The sequence below is a fragment of the Manis javanica genome, chromosome 6 (assembly GCF_040802235.1).
Source record: "Manis javanica isolate MJ-LG chromosome 6, MJ_LKY, whole genome shotgun sequence".
Lineage (NCBI taxonomy): Eukaryota > Metazoa > Chordata > Mammalia > Pholidota > Manidae > Manis > Manis javanica.
The window spans coordinates 20,647,112-20,668,468 of record NC_133161.1 but is presented as its reverse complement, the minus strand read 5'-3'; the positions used below and the strand labels follow the sequence as shown (position 1 = coordinate 20,668,468).

Sequence of the window (21,357 nt, the reverse complement as noted above, 5' to 3'; positions counted from 1 at the left end):
GTATGAGTGTTTCACAGAGGAAGAGAAGTGTTTACCATATCCTTAAGGTCATCCAAGTGGAAACTTATATAAAAAGGATGAGAGCAGAGAGGTAGAGAAAACTCTTTAGCAAATCTCGGTCATGTCTACTTGCTGAGAGTCCTTATCTTTATTCATGGACAGCCCTTCCATATTCTCCCTCAAGCCACAGAGCAGTATGTTTGACTACAATCTAAGGTACATTGAAACAACTAAAGCATTAGGATAAACACAAATTCAAGCATGAACACTGAAAGAAGTAACAAGTGAATAATAAACTTCTCCACCTGCTAGAGATTCTACTGATAACAAACTCAGATACAGGCATGTGAGAAGATTATCTGCTGTTACAAGTAATCACAGCTAAATAAAATTACTTCAAGCTGTAACTTCTCTTCTGCTTTCCCAAATAAGCCAGCATTAATATACATACACATTTCCATCAGAGAAAGAGTGTTTAAAGGGTAAGGATAAAACACAACACACATGCACACATGTCTTACCGTTAGTGTGTTTTTCTATAATTAAGTGCTAAGCTTGTTAATTTACTTATTTTAAATGAAAATTGAGGTCTCAATCTGACAGGGATTACACCTGAGGATTAAAATTTCCAAATACATACCTCCTAGTCCCCATCTTTTAATTATTGCATAAGTGGTTGCCTAGGAAATTTTCTGCCTGAATGAAAAGGCTCAAATGAACTTCCAAGTTTGCAGGTCTGACTCAGTACCTTTGCTCCCACAAAGACCTGCAGAGTTCTCAAAGGCAGATATTTTTGCAACCTGGATAACATTTTTAAAAAATTATTACTTTGACTATAGATTTATAAAAGGCATAAAAGTTAAGGACAAGTCCCTATTCATATTAAATTTAGAGGAGAAATGCTATTTTCAAATATACCCATACAATCTGCCTCAGGTAATTATGGGGTGTTACTTTTATGGCAATATGTTGACATGACAGTGATTAAACATAACAAGGACAGAGATTAAGACCATGGGGACACCAAAGGTCACCATGGTGACCACCCCCCAAAACCACTGCAGACCTACCCCAAGATCAGGTTCCCTGCTGTTTCTTGCAACCTGGCTACACCTCTGCCTGGAATGACACTACATTATCAATCAGCGACAAAACAAAACAACATAGCACAGATCATCACATGCCAATTAGTATACAACCCATAGCAAGGGCATCTCTGATGGTCCCATTTTGACCACAGCAGATGCACTGAAAGAGGCTGAAGTAGGGTTAGTCTGCAGACTTTTGAGTAAGGGCAGAATCTTATGTAATTAGGGCAAATTAGAGTAGGAATACCAAGAACATCCTCAAGGCTAAGGCCAAGGCCAGAGAATACTGTGATTCTGACACTGCTTATGGTACCTCAGGATGGAGATGATGCAGGCCTGGAGCAGGAGATGGCAGGAGCAGAGTGCAGGAATGGGGCCCAGGGCTGGAGGCAGAGTACACCCATCAGAAGGGCCTTGGACTCCTTTCTCTGAGCTCTTATCTGAGCTTGGCTGATTCCTCCAACATCTTGTCATCATCATCTTGGTCTCACCATCTCTTCTTTTGTTGTGGTAAAAACAGTCATCATTTAAATTTGAAGTTAACATCTACTCTTCTGGAGGAAAAGCACTGACCTTCATCCAGGCTCCAGCTATGTCTGTCTCAGAGCTTACTGCAGGTGGTGGGCTTCGGGGAAGAGAAGGCAAAGAAAGAGACATACCTGAATTTGTCATTTTCTCAATGGATATTTAAATATTCTGCTAATCTCTATCCCCACTGATCCAGCCTCATGCTGCAGCTAGTTACTCCCCACGTTGATGGATGGAGTTTAAAATTATGTCAGTGGCTTCTTGTTGACCTCAGGATAAAAACACAAACTCTTCTCAGCTTAGCTTACAAAGTATTTCACCAGTAGATCCCTGAAAAAACAACCACACCACTGTGACCTTGAACCCATAAAAGAAAACCTCTCCAGATGTGGTCTGGAACAAAGCCAAGTTGCTTACTTGATAAGTCACAACATCCTGGTGAAGTAATCAACACATTCCAGATAAAGTATTTTTTTCTAATGCGATTTTCTAATGAACTTTAAGATTAAGGCTTGATCTGGGGAACTACTTAACATTCACCCAGTTGCCTGTATCAAGAGCCTAAAGATTTTTAAACAGACATTCTTTTCAATGATTTAATCATTCCTTCTTCCTAGAACATGTCCCTATCAATAGAGGATCTTTGGATATACCTACCAGGAGCCTCTTCCCTGGCATTGCAACTGTAGTAAAATGCTGGCACACACTCAAAACTAAACTGTCTACGACACTGTCTTTAACAAACCCCTCACCTCAAGCGTGTCCAAACACCCTGCAGTTTCCCGCATGCTCCTTGGTCTCTAACCTCCACAGGCCTTTGAATCAAGGCAACCTCTCCCATGAGCCTGGCATTCCCCCTGACTCTGTCTTCTCCAGCTATCAAAACCCCATTTCCCCTCAGTTTACCTGTATACATCCTTCCAAACCTAGGTCTTATGTCAGTTCCTCCATAAAGATTTGCCTAGAGTGTCTGGACCACAGGTACCTCTGTAACAGAGCTATTATCACACTACATTCTATTTCTCAGTAGACTGGAAGCTTACTGAAGATAGCAGTGGGTCTTTTTATTTCTGTACTCCTACTCCATCACAGAGTCTGTCTCAAAATGAGCACATAACAAATGTCTGTTAAATGAATGGATGTTTACAGCCTAGGGCAGGAATCAACCTTGCAGGCAAAAGCAGTACATCCCCCTGTACAATACACTTTTAGATGCTCTGAGTTTGGACAAAGTCAAAATCAGACAGGATAACTTGATATTAAGACTGATGCTTCTGCATCTTAGTGTTGAAGAGAGAGACACAGCTGGGGGGAAAAATTCACTGTAAGAGGTAATCATCACTGTGCAGCTTAGAAAACATCCCTGAGATGCAGTCTGATTCTGAAGACAGCCTCCATCTGGACTGAGGCAGACTATAACCCACACAGCGGCCCACACAGCACTGCTCTATACTAGGGGAACCAATGCAAAGTCTATGAAAAGCACAGGCTACCAAGAGGTGGCTTAAATGTAAAAATTCCTGGAATTTTACCACCAAAAGAGAAATACAGGGGATTTTAGAGGAGAAGCAAAATTGAAAAGGGGGAAATAAAAGATGGATGAAAAATTTAAAGCATCCTTACAGTTTAGAATCTTCTTGGCATGAGAATATAAAAATCTAATTTTTCATGAAAAACTAGGTAAGTTTGGGGAATACAAAGCCTACAAATTAACTGGGAAAGTTCAGGAGAATCTCCTTCTTATTGCTTGTTGGCTTTTGAATGGGGGTGAAACGGCTTTTAAATGCTGTAAGGGAAAGATAGCCTCTGTTCCCCACCCATTTCTCCTGATCTTTCTCCTGATCTAGAGCATTTCCTGTAAGATCAAACCCTCCAGGAAGCCAAGGTAAAAGGAGGCCCAGGGACTTAGCTTTCTGTGTACTGATTATGAGTCTTCCTCTCATTTAGGAAAATTTCCATTTGGTACTAAATTTTGGAAGTGTGCTTGTAGAATGGCAGAGTTCATAGACTCCTGTCTTCTGCTGGGGTTGTTACATGGTCCTGGGAGGGCACAATAACTCAACAACAGGTTTGTAAATATAACCCTGTCCCAATAGAAGTGATGGTATTCTCTCAGACAAGCTCAGGAAAATACAGGTGGTCCAAACAGGTGTTTTTTGACTGACTTCTCACAGTATAACAATTACACATGGTATGTCATGACTCTTCATCCAGTATCTTTTCCCAAAAAAGGCTCAATATTCATCATCTTTTTGAAGATCATTTCAAGACCTTAGAAACTAACCTCAACAGTAATTGCAGGAAGGAAGTACATCTGCCAGATCTGAGCAGTAGAAATATGCCTAACTCTGAGCATGAAGGACCCAAGAGCCTGCAGCTAACCAGACAGGGTACAGTTACTGTAGTACAGGCAGGTAAGGGTGGCGGAGGAAAGGGGGGGGTGGCACCTGTATCCAAACTCCATAGTTTTCTTTACTAATGAAAAATAAAGAGCCAGTGTATATCCAAAGATCTTATGTTTAATAGGCCTTTAATCTACCTGGGAACAAACTGTTTGTATTTCATTTCATAATGCTGTCTTTCTCATCCACACTTACATACTTAAAAAGAATGATGATACTAAGACAGTCACAGTGCACTGGACAGCCCTCACACAACTGAAACATAAAACACAAGCAATACACCCTACAATCTACACATATATGAAAATTTTAAAAGAGACTTATTATAAGAACATGGGGGAATCCCCCACATGAATTTAAGAATCTTTTGACTGACTGAAAGTAGACTTGAGGAGCCAGGGAAAGGATTTACCCTGTGGTTGATTAAAAACAATATTCTCTTTCTGAGTTGTCATACCAAGTGACCATGAAGTGAGAAAAAGCCCTCTTGAAAGGTATTTTTTAAACTTTTTCCCCTACTACTGAATTCTAAGATTGACTGAATGACAAAATACTCTAACACACTCAAAACAATTTCTTTTAAGTTCAGAATACTAAGAAGAAAGTACATGAAGTTCAATGTTCTGAAAATAAACCATAACTAGTCCATCTTTATGAAACATTTGTACCTATGGATGAAATTAAGTGTCCACAAATGTGGATTTGCAAAATTGGTCATTTTGGGCATCATAGTTTAGCACAAGCTTGTTTGAAACAGTAAGTTCTCTAAGAGCACATGATATGACGATTCAATGAACAAAAACACAATTTATATATATATATATATATATATATATATATATACACACACACACACACACACACATACACACATATATATATAGTTTCAAGAACATTTCTACTGTATGTAAAAATTACATGTAATTTCATTCTTATTCAGAAATGAACTTGAAATGTAAATGTAAATGAACTTATTTGAGTTGAGTGCAGAAGAGTTATTAGATGAAAAAAATCAAATTTGTTAAGAATTTCACCCCATAAACAATACAATAAGCAGTCTGTAATCTGAACTCCGAAGGTTCAACAACTTAACAGGCTAACAGAGGCAGGTGGTAGGCTAACGTATTATGATGTCAGAATAGGTATCAAAAAGCACTAAAACTTTTAAATCTTTAAAACACAATTTTATACATAGAAATATTTCCATCAAATTAATTAGAATTAATGTATTTTGGTGTTTACTAGATAAGCTTCAGTATGGACAAAGTGTTCTTATGCTAAACTTTTTCCCCCAACAGTGAGAGAGAAATGAGGCTTCCTAATGCTAGAAGAATGAAGTACAAGCTATGCAGCCACATGAGTAGAATGGAGTAGTCCATATGGTACAAGGATGTTGTATATAGAGTCTGAAGATTTTTCAATAAAACCAATACATCAAACATGAGGAATGAAGAAAGATTTAACACAGCAACTAACTACTCAAAACCTTCTTAGGCCTAGGCAATTTTTATTTATTCTTAAGGCTTTAAACACAAAATCAGTACATTTGGAGTACAAAGTAATAATAGGCATGGTTTAAACGTAACAGGATAGAGATATGACAATCAACAAAACTCTTAAATTGAGCCTACATGGTGCTTAGTGACTGGCTTCCAAAGAGTAGATTACGGAAAGGGGGGGAAATGAATCTACAGTAGAGAAACTTGGCAAACACTGTCCTGGCCAGGTGATCAAGGTCAGTATCATTAGGGTTAGGTCATGATGATAGCAGGTTCCCTTCATACAATGTGATAAGAATGTCACTTCACTTCTGTGTGGTCTTCCTCACAAAAATCCATTGCCCAGTCTAACATTCAGAAAAGTATGAGAAATATCCAAACTGAGGGACATTCTACAGTATCTGGCCAGTATTCCTCAAAACTGACAATGTCATCAAAAACAAGGGAAGTCTGAGAAACTATCATAGACCAGAGGAAATGAAGGAGACATGACAACAAATTAGTATGACATTGTGGGTGGATCCTGGAACAGAAAAAGGACCTTGGGGAAAAATAAGTGAAATCTGAATAAAGTATGCATTTTAGTTAATAGTAATATACCAGTGTGGGTTTAACTGTGACAAATGTAACAGAGTAATTTAAAAGACAGCAACTGGAGTAACTGGTGAGCACTTATAGGAACTCTCTGTACTATCCCTGCAACTTTCAAATCCAAAATTATTCTAAAGAAGGGGTTTAAACTTAGTTAAGTGAGCCCACAGCACCAATGTAGGGGACTTCAGGTGTGTGCTTCAGCACTGGCTACACCAATACCCAGAGGCTAGGATCCTGTCCATTCCATATGCTCACCAACAGACAGACACTTTGGCCATTTGGGAACCTGTCTAAGATGCCAGGAGACCACAGATGGTGTGCATATGACACAAACAAACATCTCTGAAGTGCCTAACACCCCCATGTGAAGTGAAAAATACGCAATTTTATGCAAGAAAAAATAACAAAGGCTAAATGGGCTGGCCTGGAGCCACCACTGCTCTGTGAAAACACATGACAAACCAGCCTTCATCCACTGCCAGAATCCAAGCAGGTGTAAAAGAGAGTTGTGCAGACTTCCCTCACATACCTGACAGGCTCTGTATCCTATTTCCTTACCATAAAAAATGTAAACCAGACAAGAAGCAAGGGCACAGAATCTTTTAGTATTTATAGGAGAAAGTAGGCCACATAAAAAACACCTCTTTGCCAAATAGCACATAAATTATCTATTTTCAAGAATCTGTCCAGTCAGGGAACATGTGGGGCTATGCAAAGCATGTTTCATAAAGAGGAGATAAAGTCTTTGAAGTGCTCCTCAATACAGAAAAACATTTTGTCTTTACAGAATAAACATGTGGTAATATGCGGCATGACTGTTTACTGCAATGGATTTCTTTAATTGCCTTGAATTTTAACTGAAAAAGAAATTTGGGGATTTATCTTCTCTAACCAAAAAGTTCCATAATCTATAAAACAGAGGAATATACAGTACTCATTAGGCCAGAAAATTAAAATATAAATGCCTTCAAATTTCTTTCAGAAAACAGATACACTGTCATCAAAACCATAGCAGTTTTAGAGGAAAAGTGGCCTATTATTTAAAGTTCATCTGAAGAAAAATGATACAGAAATAGCTCAGGAAAATCTGAAAAGAATAATAATCATAGTAAATAACAATGAAGATGAGAGGGTCTTGTTCCACCAGCTCTAATAATTATAACAGTGTGTTGTAGATCTAAAAAAGACAGATATATTATCAATAGGAAAGAAGAGCACATCTGAAAATAAAATATTGTTTGTTTCATTATTTTAAACATGTATTGAGTACCTGTTATGCATGGTATTGTTGACGGTTACTTGACGGTGAAACAAAAAAGGCAAAGTCAGTCAAAGCAAAAGGAAACTGGCTAGCTATATGGGATGAAAGGAAGTTAGATATTTTTCTCACATCTGACACCTGAATACATCCCAGATAAATACTTTATTATATAAAATACACTAGCATCCCTAGAATAAAATAGATGAATATTTACACAGAACTTTGTAATGGGAAAGATGTTGATGGTTTCTTCTGCTGTGCAGAAGCTTTTCAATTTGCTGTAGTCACACCTGTTTATTTTTGCTTTTATTTCCCTAGTCCATTGAAACCACAATGGAGAAGATGTGAGTTCACAAATAATCATTGTGAAGTATGTTAATCTAAATGTCCACAGGGGCAATGGTAAAATAAATTACTGTTAGTCAAGTACTGGATGGTATACAGTCCTTAAATTGTTGATGAAGGTATTTATTTACTACCATGGAAATGTCAGCATATAGTAAAAAGGTAAGTTATTTACATTATGTGTATAGTAAAAAAGATCTAAACACAGATATTAAGAAGGACATCAATAAGAGTCATCTAGCACTCTGTGAAGATATCAGTTCTCCTCAAATCTATATATTCAACACATGAACTTGAAGGCTTTTCATGGAATGTAAGTCTAAAATGCGTATGGAGGAGCAAAAGTTGAAAAGTAGGGACATTTCTGAAGGAGAACAAGGAGAAAGAGGACTTACTAGACAAAAAGACATCATAAAGAAACAAAGACATAATTAAGAAAGTGTGAAACTGGAGGCAGAAAAAAAGAAATAGATTAGTGCAACAAAATAATCTCCAGAAGATCTACATAGGTGGAAAGTTGCTATGACAGATAGCATTCCACTTCAACAGAGAAGAGATGCACCAGTGAATAAATGCTCCTAGGAAAACGGGCTGTCTATAGAAATATAAAATGAGGTATTTACACCTCACAATATACACACAGAACTCTATTTTAGATGCATTACAGGCAAAATTGTGAAAAGTAAAACTTTAAAATGTTTAATAGAAAACAGAGGACAAAGTTTTTATATGACCTAGCCTAAGGAAGAATTCTAAAATGATACATAAAGAAACTAGGCAAAAGAACTGATTAAATTCAATTGCATTAAAAGGAAACTCTTACTCAACAAAAGACATTTAAAAAGTGAATAATCAAGCTCAAAACCAGAAAATAATTGAAAATATACAGAAAGCAAAAAGTGGGTGAGGAAAAAATGTAAGGACTGTGTGGATAAAGTGAAGGTTCCTATGGCCAGGATTCTCATGGGACCATGGTTGGTTTGCTCACTACATACATGTGGGCAATACGTTATTGACTCTACATAAAGAGCTCTGCCCAGTGCTCTGGGTGGCATGGCAGCCTTCAGGAGAGCAGAGAGGCTGGAGTGGTGGTGGTGCCAAGGACAGAGACTGAGACGGCTGAGGGGGTAGAGAGGCCCAGAGGCAGAGACCAGCTTGCTGCATGCAGACTCACTCTCAGTGGACAGGATTCAAGTGACTGACCTGCCACCATGGGAATAAAGTTGGGTATAAACCCTTTCACTCTAAGAACATTCTACTGTCATTCCTTGGTCTCACTGAATGCATAGTGAACTTGTCTGGGGCTGAAATCCATTGGCAAGACAGACAGCCTCCAAATTAATAAGAAAATGGGCACGTGGTTGGAATATCCACTTCCCAAAAGAAACTCAAGTGGCTAATAAACACATAAATTCTCAATCACACCAGTAATCGACAAAATTCTAATCAAGATCACAAAGAGATAACATTTCACATACAGCACATTAGCAAATTAAAAGTCTGGCAATGACAAGTGTTTTGAGCATATGGAGCAAGGTACAACCATTTTAGAGAGCAACTGCATTATAGTTATTCAATTTTAAGTTACTGAAATTCTAAGACCCAGGAATTTTCTGGTTATATGCTCCGGAGAAACTAAGTATATCACTAACGAGATATGACTACATTTTTTCAATAGTGAAAAATTGCAAAACTTAAATTTTTCTGTCAGTTGGGATGTATTTTAAAATTGAGATGTTTATAAAACTAAATATTTTAAGAATTAAAATGACCAACTACAGCTACATATATTATGAGTAAATCTTGAAAACATATTAGGCCATCAAGGCAAGCTCCAATGATACATATAATATGTACTGTAGTGAATGCTAAGATGTGTTGCTTATGTCTGTCTTTATAGCACTGACAGGCAACTCACTCAGGTACTTGGAGTACTGCAGACTGACAGCTCTTAAGTTAAAGGAGTTACCTCCATAGTCAGTCCCCTCTCCAGGGGCAGCCTCCATCAAGTAACTGCTCAGTTTGAGGCTGCAAATGCTGGGTCCCTTACCCTAACTTGGAACAATTCTGAAGGGCTATCCTATATTTCAGTGCTCCTTTGGGATCAGGTGAGGTCTTTCTTGTGGCTGCACTTTAGCTCAATTTCTCCCTCTGTCCAATCCTGCTTCCTTCTCTTTCACAGGTGTTAATCCTATAATCTCCTTAAATGTTAATCTCCTTCTAAGTGTCGCTTTCCTTGGTTAGAAATCAACAGAAGGAAAACTGGAAAATTCACAAGCATTTAAACAAACAATACACTCTTGAAATTAAAACACACTCTTGGACAACTAATGGGTCACAGGAGACATCAAAAGGGAAACTAGAAAATATCTTGAGAGAAAAAAGAAAATAAAACATACCAAAATTTATGGGATGCAGCAAAAGCAATACTAAGAGGGAAGTTTATAATGGTAAACACCTACATTAAAAAAGTAGATTCCCAAATAAACAAGCTAACTTTACACCTCAAGGAACTAGAAAAAGAACTAAGCCCAAAGTTAGCAAAAGGGAGTAAATAATAAAGATTAAATCAGAAATGAACAAAAACGCAGAAAAACAAATTTTTAAACAACCAACAAAACTAAGAGTTGGTTTTTTGAAAAGATCAACAAAATTGACAAATGTTTAGCTAGACTAAGGAAAAAAAGAAGACTCAAATAAATTCAGAAATGAAAAAGGAAGCAGAACAAGGCTAGAAATATAAAGGATTATGAGACTACTATGAACAATTATATACCAAGTAATGAATAACCTAGAAGAAATGGAAAAGTTCCTAGAAACATGTAAGCTATTAAGACTGAATCATGAGGTAACAGAAAATTTGAACATATCTGTAACTAGTAAGGAGGTTGAATCAGTAATCAGAAACTTCTGAAGAAAACCACAGAACCAACAACTCTGCTGGTTAAGTCTATCATATAACTCAAGTATTAAAGCTAATTCTTCTCAAACTGGTACTGGCATAAAGACAGACATGTAGACCAACAGAACAGAACTGAAAGCCCAGAAGTAAACCCACATATATACACTGATCTTCAGTAAGGGTGCCAAAGAGAGAAAGGAGCCAAAAGGTCAATCTCTTTAATAAATGAAGTTGCAAAAACTAGATATCCACCTACAAAAGAATGAAACTGGACCCGTCACACAGCATATGCAAAAATCAACTCAAAATGGATAAAGACTTAAATGTAAGACCTGAAACTGTAAGACTCTTAAAAGAAAACATGGCAGAAAAGCTTCATGACATTGGTCTCCCAAAAAAGCAAAAATAGACAAGTGGGACTACATAAAACAAACAATTTTGCACAGCAAAGGAAATAATCAACAGAGTGATAAGGAAATCTACAGAATGGGAGAAGATATTTGCAAACCACATGTCATTATTAAGGAGCTAATACCCATAATAAATAAGGACCTCTAGAACTTAAGAACTCAATAGCAAAGATGACAGATCTGGAATTTTATCCAGAACTCTTGCAGTCAAGATCTCAGATATATTTGCATTCCCATGTTTATTGCAGCATTATTCACAAAAGCTAAGAGGAGGAAATAACCCAAATGTTCCTCAATGGTGAATGGATAAAGAAAATGTCATATATATATATGTGTATATGTATATATACACACACACACACACACACACACACACACACACACACACACATACACAATGGAATATTAACCAACCTTAAAAAAGAAGGAAATCCTCTCATCTGTAACAACATAGTTGGACCCTGAAGACATTATGCTAAGTGAAATAAGCCAATCACAGAAGGACAAATATGCATGACTTTTATTTTTATGAGGTACCTACAGTCGTCAAACAGAAGCTCAAAGCAGCGTGATGGTTGTTAGGAGAAATGAGTTGTTATTGTTCAGTGGGTATAAAGTTTCAGTTGTACAAGATGAGAAAGTCCTAGAGATCTGTGCAACATGGTGCTTACAATTAACAAGAATGTACTGTACATTTAGAAATTTGTTAGGAGAGTGAAAATATAAAAAGTAAATGCTGCAATTCTATTTATGTTTAGGAATACATCTGTATTTAGTAAAGGTGTAAAAACACACGAGAATGAAAAACACCAAATTCAGGGAAGTTACCTTTGTAAAGTAGAAAGGGGGCCAAGTTTGTATAATACACTTTTTAATAACTATGTATATCTATTCTTTCTGTGCATGCCTGAAATATTCCGTATTTTAAAAAGGAACTTTAAAGAAAAGGAACAGCTTGCCCCTGTAGGAACTATTCTCTACCTTCTTTTTATCAAAACAAACAAGATGGATGACATTCATGTGGACAACAGATTATCATGGGTGTTTCCACATTTTGAAACAAATTTTGTGGTGGAAGAAAAAAAATAGAGCCACAGAGTTCTTTTTTCTTACAGAGTTTTTCTTTATTAAATGTTGAAATCTCAAAATTATTTACAAATATGTAACTCCTTACTGTGTACCAGCAAGATCATTTTAAATTGTCTGCTATAAAGATAAAATCATGTATGATTTCCATAGTAATTCTACTTTTCTTTCTCCTGCTCAATGAATTATCAGATTTCAAGTGAGTGAAATTATATGTATGACTTTGCTTTTGTCAAGTTTCACACAGTGGTACCATAATCTCAAACAGGGCAATCTGACCTTGAACTTGGACTGTGTTTATTACTAGAAACAAACCCCAAAGAGAACTTCTAATAGTAGGATCCAGAGTAAAAGGAGATGCCTAGGATTGCTCTAAATTCAATAAAGTGTTAAAGAGAAAACATGACATGTTAATGATTTTTGTATTTATAATACAAATATTAGCAAAATGAAGGGATTACCTGGATAATTTAAATTAAAAAAACCATTCACATGAAACAGTCGCACAGCTAAAATAAAACTATTTCTTTAAACTTATTAGATTAATTCCACAATTGCGAATTTTGCTCTATTTGTTTAGCTCTGATCTTAGTTTTAAACTTTGATATTTCACTGTATATTAACAATCAGTTCCATGTTCCTAGGGTTGGTCTATAGACTCATTTCTTTACTTATCCCTAACCAGCCTTCTGAGCTTATATAGGACAGCAAAACATTGCATAAAGTAATTCAGAAGCTCAAAAAAAGGAAAATAGCACGTGGTGGGAGGCAGAATGAAAAAATTCAAATTTTCTTAATAATTTGGGGCAAACAAGTTTTGTACCTATCCAAGGCACGAAGCACAAACAACCCAATTCCATCTTTAACCAGTATTAATTATTCAGAACTGCTACTGAGAACTTAACCTTAGCTTCCATATTTGTTTGATATAAAAGATTTATAGACACAGTTGCAGAGAAGAGGAAACCAAAATAAGTAAATGAAAATTCTCAAGTATGGGCAAAAAAACAGGGTTGCTGGGTGGGAATGGAAATCTACAATGATCTATGTCAACAAAAGCTGTCGTATCTTAAAGGAATTTTACTCACAATCCCTTCCTTTTCATCACTGTATGTTTTGAGTTCCTCTTTCCCTTGACGCTGTCAAAAACCGTTCTGTCAAAAAAAACTTTTTCCCAGCAATCCACTCATTTCCTAACTTCAGCCCCATTTTAGGAATTCAGACCTCCGCTGAAGTTAGTTTAGGGACGACAGAGGCACTCCCTCTTGTGGTACAACAGGAAAACTGCCTGTTTACTCTGGCACTCGAGCCCAAAAAGTCATTTTGAGTTTATCACTGAAGCAGATACTTGTCTCCATTTTATAGACACGGGAACAGCCTAACTGAGGTCAAGCAACTTACTTCCTCAAAGCATCCCAGCCAAGAATACAGGATCTGACCACACAGTACAAAAAGGTAAGTCTGTAGCAATTTTAATTCCTGTTTTCACGTAGTTTCAAAGTAGCTGTTTACACAGTATTTTTGGCTTAATATACATATACTAACAGTAATATACTTATCATTAAAAAAAAGAAGACGAAAAATGGGCAAAAATTTTTATAAGAGGAGTTATTTTCCAAATTGTTTTACAATATTCTCAGAAAAGTATAAAAAAGGGTATTATTTTGTATATCATGGATCTCCTTGTTACCAAACTACTTTTTTGAAAAGGACAAGGCAGAAATAATTAGAATTTTCAAACTAATTGTTATCCTTATTTACACGTAAATGCCAATGGACATGAAGAAATTATGTTTTGTGTTAATGGTATGCCAAAAAATCTTTAAACCTCTGTTTATTTCCAAATACCTTTATTATGAATCTTTATCATGAATTAATATAATTAAAAGTACCTCCTTTTGCAGGGTTGCTTCTAAATGAGCTAAACCACATAAAGGATTGAGCGGTCTTTTCGTTATTCGTAACAAAGAAGTACAAAGAATGCACTTTATAAATGATAAAAATACGGAGACAAGTAGAAAAAGTAACCAAAAGGAACTACTGAATTCTTGAATGTGATAGGTTTTCATGTGCAAGAATTTTTCCATTCTACAATTACCCTGAAGTTTTTAACAATGATTTTACCTGTAAACGTGAGATGGACTATAGCCCCCTACTGCTGCACAAACACTGCTCGCTAAGACCATGCCGGTTTTCACCTTCCTCCCTAGTGCTCCAGGTGTGTCCTTCCAAGGTGAACAATGGGTCAAAGAGGAACATCCTTTTAAGTTCAATCAAGTGTATACAAATAGCTGCACTCCTCTGATTAAGACCTCCAAAGTGAAGTCTTGGTTTCCCAAATTAGGCAAAACAAATGAAACCCCTGGTTGTTCTAAATTCCTACCTCAATGAATTATACTACCACTTGCTTCTACTTACAGACATGGGCAGAATCATGTGCAACATGTTCTAGAATTGCTGACTTGTCATTAAAATTAGGTAATTTTCTACCTGAAAGATATTCACTGTCACCTAAAGGAGTAAAATTCTATATCCTATTTTATATACGAGAACATGCAGGACTAAGGCATGAAGTCACTAACCCCCGAGATCCCAATTCCTGATAAGATGCAGAACATGACCAGACCCAGCTGGAATGTGTTCCAGAAGGGCTTCTCTTGGTTGCACTCAATTTCCCTCCACTTCTGGAAGGATCTTATGCCCAGATTACCTGATGTATGTCTCCATACTCATATGAGGTTGGGGAAAGGTGGGTGTCCACCCCAGGCCTAGAAGGGAATGCCACTTTCTGTATCTGACAAATGAAAAGGTGTTAAGCCATCATCATTTTCCTTCCTGAAGAACCAAAAGGTGGAAAATACCTACAACTACACATTTGAATTACTATACATGATAGAATATTAATCTTAAAATACAACCATTTCTTCCAGTGGGGAGTGCGAACAGTTATTAAACATAAAACCAATCATTCTAAAAAACTGTTTACATCCAAGGGAAATTCAAAACTGTTACTGGTCACTAAATTCTGGGAAAGACAACTAATAATGATTTATTTTGCAGTTAGAATCCAAAGAGCATTTGACAAAAATCATTAATTCAGTGGACCTCACCTCACCAAAGTACTCCAAAGCAGTATATTACAATGAAGTCAGCAATATAGTCCAATTTCTTGAATTGTCATCTTAAGGAAAATTAAAAATTTTGAGGGCCTATCTACTTTTCAATGCCTTTATTGAGGTATGAATATACATGCCATGAAAGTCATCCATTTTGAGTGTACAATTAGTGAGTTTTGGTAAATTTATACAGCTGCATAATTATCACCAAGAATACTTCCGTTACCCCAACAGGTCCTTTGCACCTGTTTACAGGCCAATCTCCACTCTCACCTCTGGCCCCAGGCAATCACTGTTCTGATCTGTGGCTTTGGCTTTTCTAAAAATTTCACATAGATATAGTATCATACAATACTGGGTTTGTTTCTGGGTTCTTTATTTGGCATAATGATTTTAGGTTCATCCATGTTGTAGTATGTATCACTAGCATGAATTAGGACTTTGTTCCTTTTCATAGTTAAGTAATATTCCATTGTATAGATAGACAAATTTTGCTCATCCATTCATCAGTTGATGAATTTGGACCCTTTATAGTTTTTGTCTATTGTGAATATTGCTGCTATAAACATTTGTTTGGTTTGAACAGGCACAATTATTTTATAACCTTATTGAGGTGTAATTGATATAAATGACACATATTTAAATTACACAATTTTATAAATTTGACATAATGTATGAATCTATGAACTATAATGCATAATCAAGATGATACATATACCAGCCCCCAATGTTTCATTGCACCTCTCCCTTTGGAATTCTTTTTTTCCTTCTCTCCCAAGCTATCCTCCAGCAAACACTGGTTTTTTCTCTGTCACCATAGATTAGTTCGCATTTTCTAGAATTTCACCTAATTTGAAATAGTATGGCATTTTGGTGGGGGGGTGGGCAGGAAGTATGCTGGCCTTTTTCATGCAGCATAATTACTTTCAGATTCATACATGCTTCTGTATATATTTATGAACAGTCCATTTCTTTCCATTACTGAATAGAATTCTATTATATGGAGATGCTACAATTTTCTTATCCACATATCTGCTGATGGACACTTATTTCCAGTTTTATACAATCACAAATATAGCTGCTGTGAACATCACATGCAAGTTTTTGTCTCAATATATGCTGTTATTTCTTCTGACAACCTACCAAGGAATGGAACTGCTGGCCATCCAGCAATGTATGAATATTCTGGTTTTTCTACATCCTTGCCAACACATGGACGGTCAGTCTTCAATTTTAGACATTAGAGTGGGTGTAGCATCTTATTATGGCTTAATTTGCTTTTCCCTAATGACTATGTTGAAACTCTTTTCATATGTGTATTTACCATTCATCTATCCTCTTTAGTGAAATCTTTATCCAAATTTTTTGCACATTTTTAAATTGTTAGGAGTTCTTTATATAAGGAAACAGAAGCACTCAACAATTCATTAGAGGAGATGGACTTAACAGACATCTATAGAACACTCCACCTAAAAGCATCAGTATACACATTTTTCTCAAGCGGACATGCAACATTCTCCAGAAAAGATCACATACTAGGCCACAAAGAGCCTCGTGAATTCAAAAAGATTGAAATTGTAGCAAGCAACTTATCAGACCACAATGGTAAGAAACTAGAAATAAATTACACAAAGAAAATTAAAAGGTCTACCACACACATGGAGGCTAAACAACATGCCTCTAAATAACCAATGGATCAATGACCAAATTAAAATGAAATAAAGCAATACAGGCAGACAAATGAAAACAAAAATACAACAGTCCAATATCTGTGGGACAATGCAAAGGCCGTTTTAAGACAGAAGTACAAAGAAATAAGGCATACCCTCAAGAAACAAAAACAACCCCAAATTATCAGTCTAAACTCACAATTACTGAAATTTAAAAAAGAACAAATGAAACCCAAAGTTGGTAGAAGTAGGGACATAGTCAAGTACAGAGCAGAAACAAATAATATAGAGAAAAATAAAACAACAGAAGAAAATTAATGAAACCTGGCACACTCAGCCCAGTACACAGTTGGGAATTTAAAAGGAGCTTCAGATTCATCAAGAAAAAAAGAACACAATAAACAAAATCAGAAAGAAAAACAAACAGGCACAACAGATACCACAGAAATACAAATAATTATTAGAGAATACTATGAAAAAAAAATTCCAGCAAACTGGACAACCCAGAAGAAATGGACAAATTCCTTAAAAAAGTAACCTTCCAAGACTGACCCACGAAGAAACAGAAAATCTGAACAAACCACTCACCATCAACAAAACTGAACTGGTAATCAACAAACTACCAACAAACAAAAGTCCATAACCAGATGGTTTCATAGCTGAATTCTACCAAATATTTAAAGAAGAGCTAAGACCCATCCTTCTTAAAGTATTCCAAAAAGTAAAAGAGGAGAGAATACTTCCAAACTCATTCTATGAGGTCAGTATAACTCTAATACCAAAACCAGGCAAAGATACTACCAAAAAAGAAAATATAGACCAATATCCCTGATGAACAAAGATGCAAGATCCTCAATAAAGTATTAGAAACTGAATTCAAAAATACATAAAGGATCATCCATCATAACCAAGTGAGATTTATTCCAGTGACACAAGGATGGTATATTCATAAATCAATAAATATCATACACCACCATTAACAAAAAGGACAAAAACCACGATTATCTCAATAGATGCTGAAAAAGCATTTGACAAAATTCAGCATCCATTCATGATAGAAATTCTTTTAACTAAATGGGTATACAGGCACTTATGTTAACATAATAAAGGAGAAATAAATACTGACAGGAGAAATAACACCATGTATCAAAACAAAGAATTGTATACCATGTTCATAGCAGCTGAATTTGTGATTGCTATGTGTTACACTGCATTTAAAAAATTGACTGAAAAGGTAAAATAAGAAAAAATAAGCTTTCAAGGTTACTAGTTTAAGATGTAAATTTCATTTCTGTCCTTGTTTAGAAACAATTAAATCTGAAGGTGGCATATATTGTGTTTAAATCAGTCAGGAACTATTGGGAAGAAAAACCAAGATTCATATTCTTATAATTCCACAAAGTATTGGTGTGACCTTGGGATAGTGATTTATCATGTATGGGCTTTATCCACCTATTTACATAATGGCAAATCTGAATATTTTAAGTACTTTCACAACTGCTTGGTGTACACATTGGGCCATTTCATATTTGGGTTCTCTAGCAGAGATTACAACTTTCCAGTTACCTTTTTTCTGTAGAAATATAACCCACGGAGGATTTTCTAAAGATAGCAACATGAGTAGGGCGGTGGAAATCTCCTCCCAAAACCATATATATTTTGGAAAATACAGAAAATACAACTATTCCTAAAAGAGAGACCAAACGATACAGTACACAAGCAAGGCTACATCTGCATCAGTGAGAACTCAGCATCTCACGAAAAGGGTAAGATACAAAGCTGCGACCCGGCAGGACCCGAGCAATCCCCTCACCCCAGCTCACTGGGCAGGAGAAAAACAATCAGAGTGCAGAGGGATTGGAAGTACAGGACTGCTAAATAACCAGACCTAGTACTCTGCACCAGGAGCAGATTATTAGATATTGATAATCTGGATATTAGAGAAATGGAAAAGTAAAATCCGAGATGGAGACTGTGAGGAGGTCCCCACAGCTGGCTGCCCTGGGACAAAAGAAAAGCAGGTGCTTTAAAAGTCTTAAAGGGACAAAGTTATAACAGGTGGACAAAATCGTCCTCGCACACTCAGCCCAGTACACAGTTGGGAATTTTAAGGAACTTCAGATGCCCTAACCCCCCCAGGTGGCAACACAGCTCCAAAGCCCCTCAAAGCAATAAGCAGTCTGCCGTTTGTTCCCCCCCTGCCGGCACTGCAAGCAAACTGGATGACCCACCATTGCTACGGACCAGCAGCACCCAACAGCAAGTCTTCTCTCACACTCCCATAGAGTCTTCTCCCAGTGGGCAGCTAACCAGGCCAAACCCAGAGGCTGCCCCATGCGTGCAGCTGCCCGGCACAGGCAGAGGAAGCCAGCACAATGTCTGGAAGGCACAAAAGGGCACTGCTCTCACAGCAGAACACACACTGCACATCTGCGACCCCCAGCAGTGCCCTAGGCTATCCGAATGGCCGCCACGTGCACAGCAGATAAGGGGATTAACACAGAGACTGCTCCCTGTGTGCAGATAACTGGCACAGGCAACACAGAAGGGCAAGGTGACCAGCAAGCAGGAAGGAACGTGGTTTTCCCAGCTGACACACACCACTCGCCGGCAATCACTTCTATCGCCATGAAAAGACAGAAGAACCTGGTCCAGTACAAAATCATTCAAATGCCAGAAAGAGGGGCTGCTTAGACTGATAAAACCAATCTTCCTGAAAAAGATTTCAAAATAAAAGGCATAACCATGCTGATGGAGCTGCAGAGAAATATGCAAGAGCTAAAGGATGAATTCCACATGAAGATAACAGAAATGAAACAAGCAATGGAAGGATTTAAAAGCAGAGTGGAAGAGGTGCAAGAGACTGTTAATGGAATAGAAACAAGACAACAGGAATACAGAGAAGCTGAGACAGAGAGAGATAAAAGGATCTCTAGGAATGAAAAAATATCAAGAGAACTGTGCGACCAATCAAAACAGAACAATATTTGCATTATAGGGGTACCACAAGAAAAAGACAGAGAAAAGGGCAGAAAGTGTCTTTGAAGAAAGAATTGATGAAAACTTCCCCAAGCTGGGGAAGGAAATAGTCTCTCAGACCATGGAAGCCCACAGATGTCCCAACAAAAGGGACCCAAGGAGGACAACACCAAGACATATAATAATTAAAATGGCAAAGATCAAAGACAAGGACAGGATGTTAAAAGTAGCCAGAGAGAAAAAAGGTCACGTACAAAGGAAAACCCATCAGGCTATCATCAGACTTCTCAACAGAAACCTTACAGGCCAGGAGAGAATGCTATGATATATTTAATGCAATGAAACAGAAGGGCTTTGAACAAAGAATACTGTACCCAGCAAGATTATTATTTAAATTTGAAGGAAGGATGAAACAATTCCCAGATAAGTAAAAATTGAGGGACTTTACCTTCTACAAACCAACTCTACACTGTATTTTAAAGGAACTGCTCTAGATGAAAGTATACCTAAGGCTAAATAGATATCACCAGAGAAAATAAAATCACAGCAAAGAAAGCAGACCAACCAAATACCAACTAAAGGCAAAAAATGAAATCAGCTATACACAAAAGTAGTCAAGGGAAACAGAAGAGTACAGAATAAAACACCTAACATATAAAAAGTGGAGGAGGAAAAATAAGAAGGGAGAGAAACAAAGAAATCATCTAACTGTGTTTATAATAGCATAAGAAGTGAGTTAAAGTTAGACAGTTAGATAGTAAAGAAGCTACCCTTGAACATTTGGTAACCAATCCACACACAAATCCACACACAATCCACCACAAATCCAAAGCCTGCAATGGCAATAAGTACATATCTATCGATAATCAACCTAAATGTAAATGGACTGAATGCACCAATCAAAAGACACAGAGTAATAGAATGGATAAAAAAGCAAGACCCATCTATATGCTGCTTACAATAGACTCACCTCAAACCCAAGCATACACAGACTAAAAGCGAAGGGATGGAAAAAGATATTTCATGCAAACAATAGGAAGAAAAAAGCAGGTGTTGCAGTACTTGTATCAGACAAAATAGACTTCAAAACAAAGTAACAAGAGATAAAGGAGGACATTATATAATGATAAAGGGGTCAGTCCAACAAGAGGATATAACCATTATAAATATCTATGCACCCAACACAGGAGCACTGACATACGTGAAACAAATAGTAACAGAATTAAAGGAGGAAACAGAATAGAATACATGCATTCTAGGAGACTTCAACACACCACTTGCTCCAAAGGACAGATCCACGAGACAGAAAATAAGGACACAGAGGCACTGAACAACACACTAGAACAGATGGACCTAACAGACATCTACAGAACTGAACACACAAAAGCAGTAGGATACACATTCTTTTCAAGTATATATGGAACATTTTTCAGAATAGACCACATACTAGGCCACAAAAAGAGCCTCAATAAATTCA

At 36.9% G+C, this 21,357-nt stretch overlaps 1 long non-coding RNA gene across 16 annotated transcripts in view; it reads right to left on the bottom strand.

Moving 5' to 3' along the window:
- Positions 1 to 21,357, bottom strand: part of LOC108392288 (uncharacterized) — a 244,974-nt gene that overhangs the window by 160,169 nt on the left and 63,448 nt on the right. For all 16 annotated transcript variants that reach the window (XR_012132113.1, XR_012132115.1, XR_012132116.1 and 13 more), the window contains one exon: positions 1,402 to 1,713. This is a non-coding gene — a long non-coding RNA (uncharacterized lncRNA). The remainder of the gene's footprint in view (positions 1 to 1,401; positions 1,714 to 21,357) is intronic.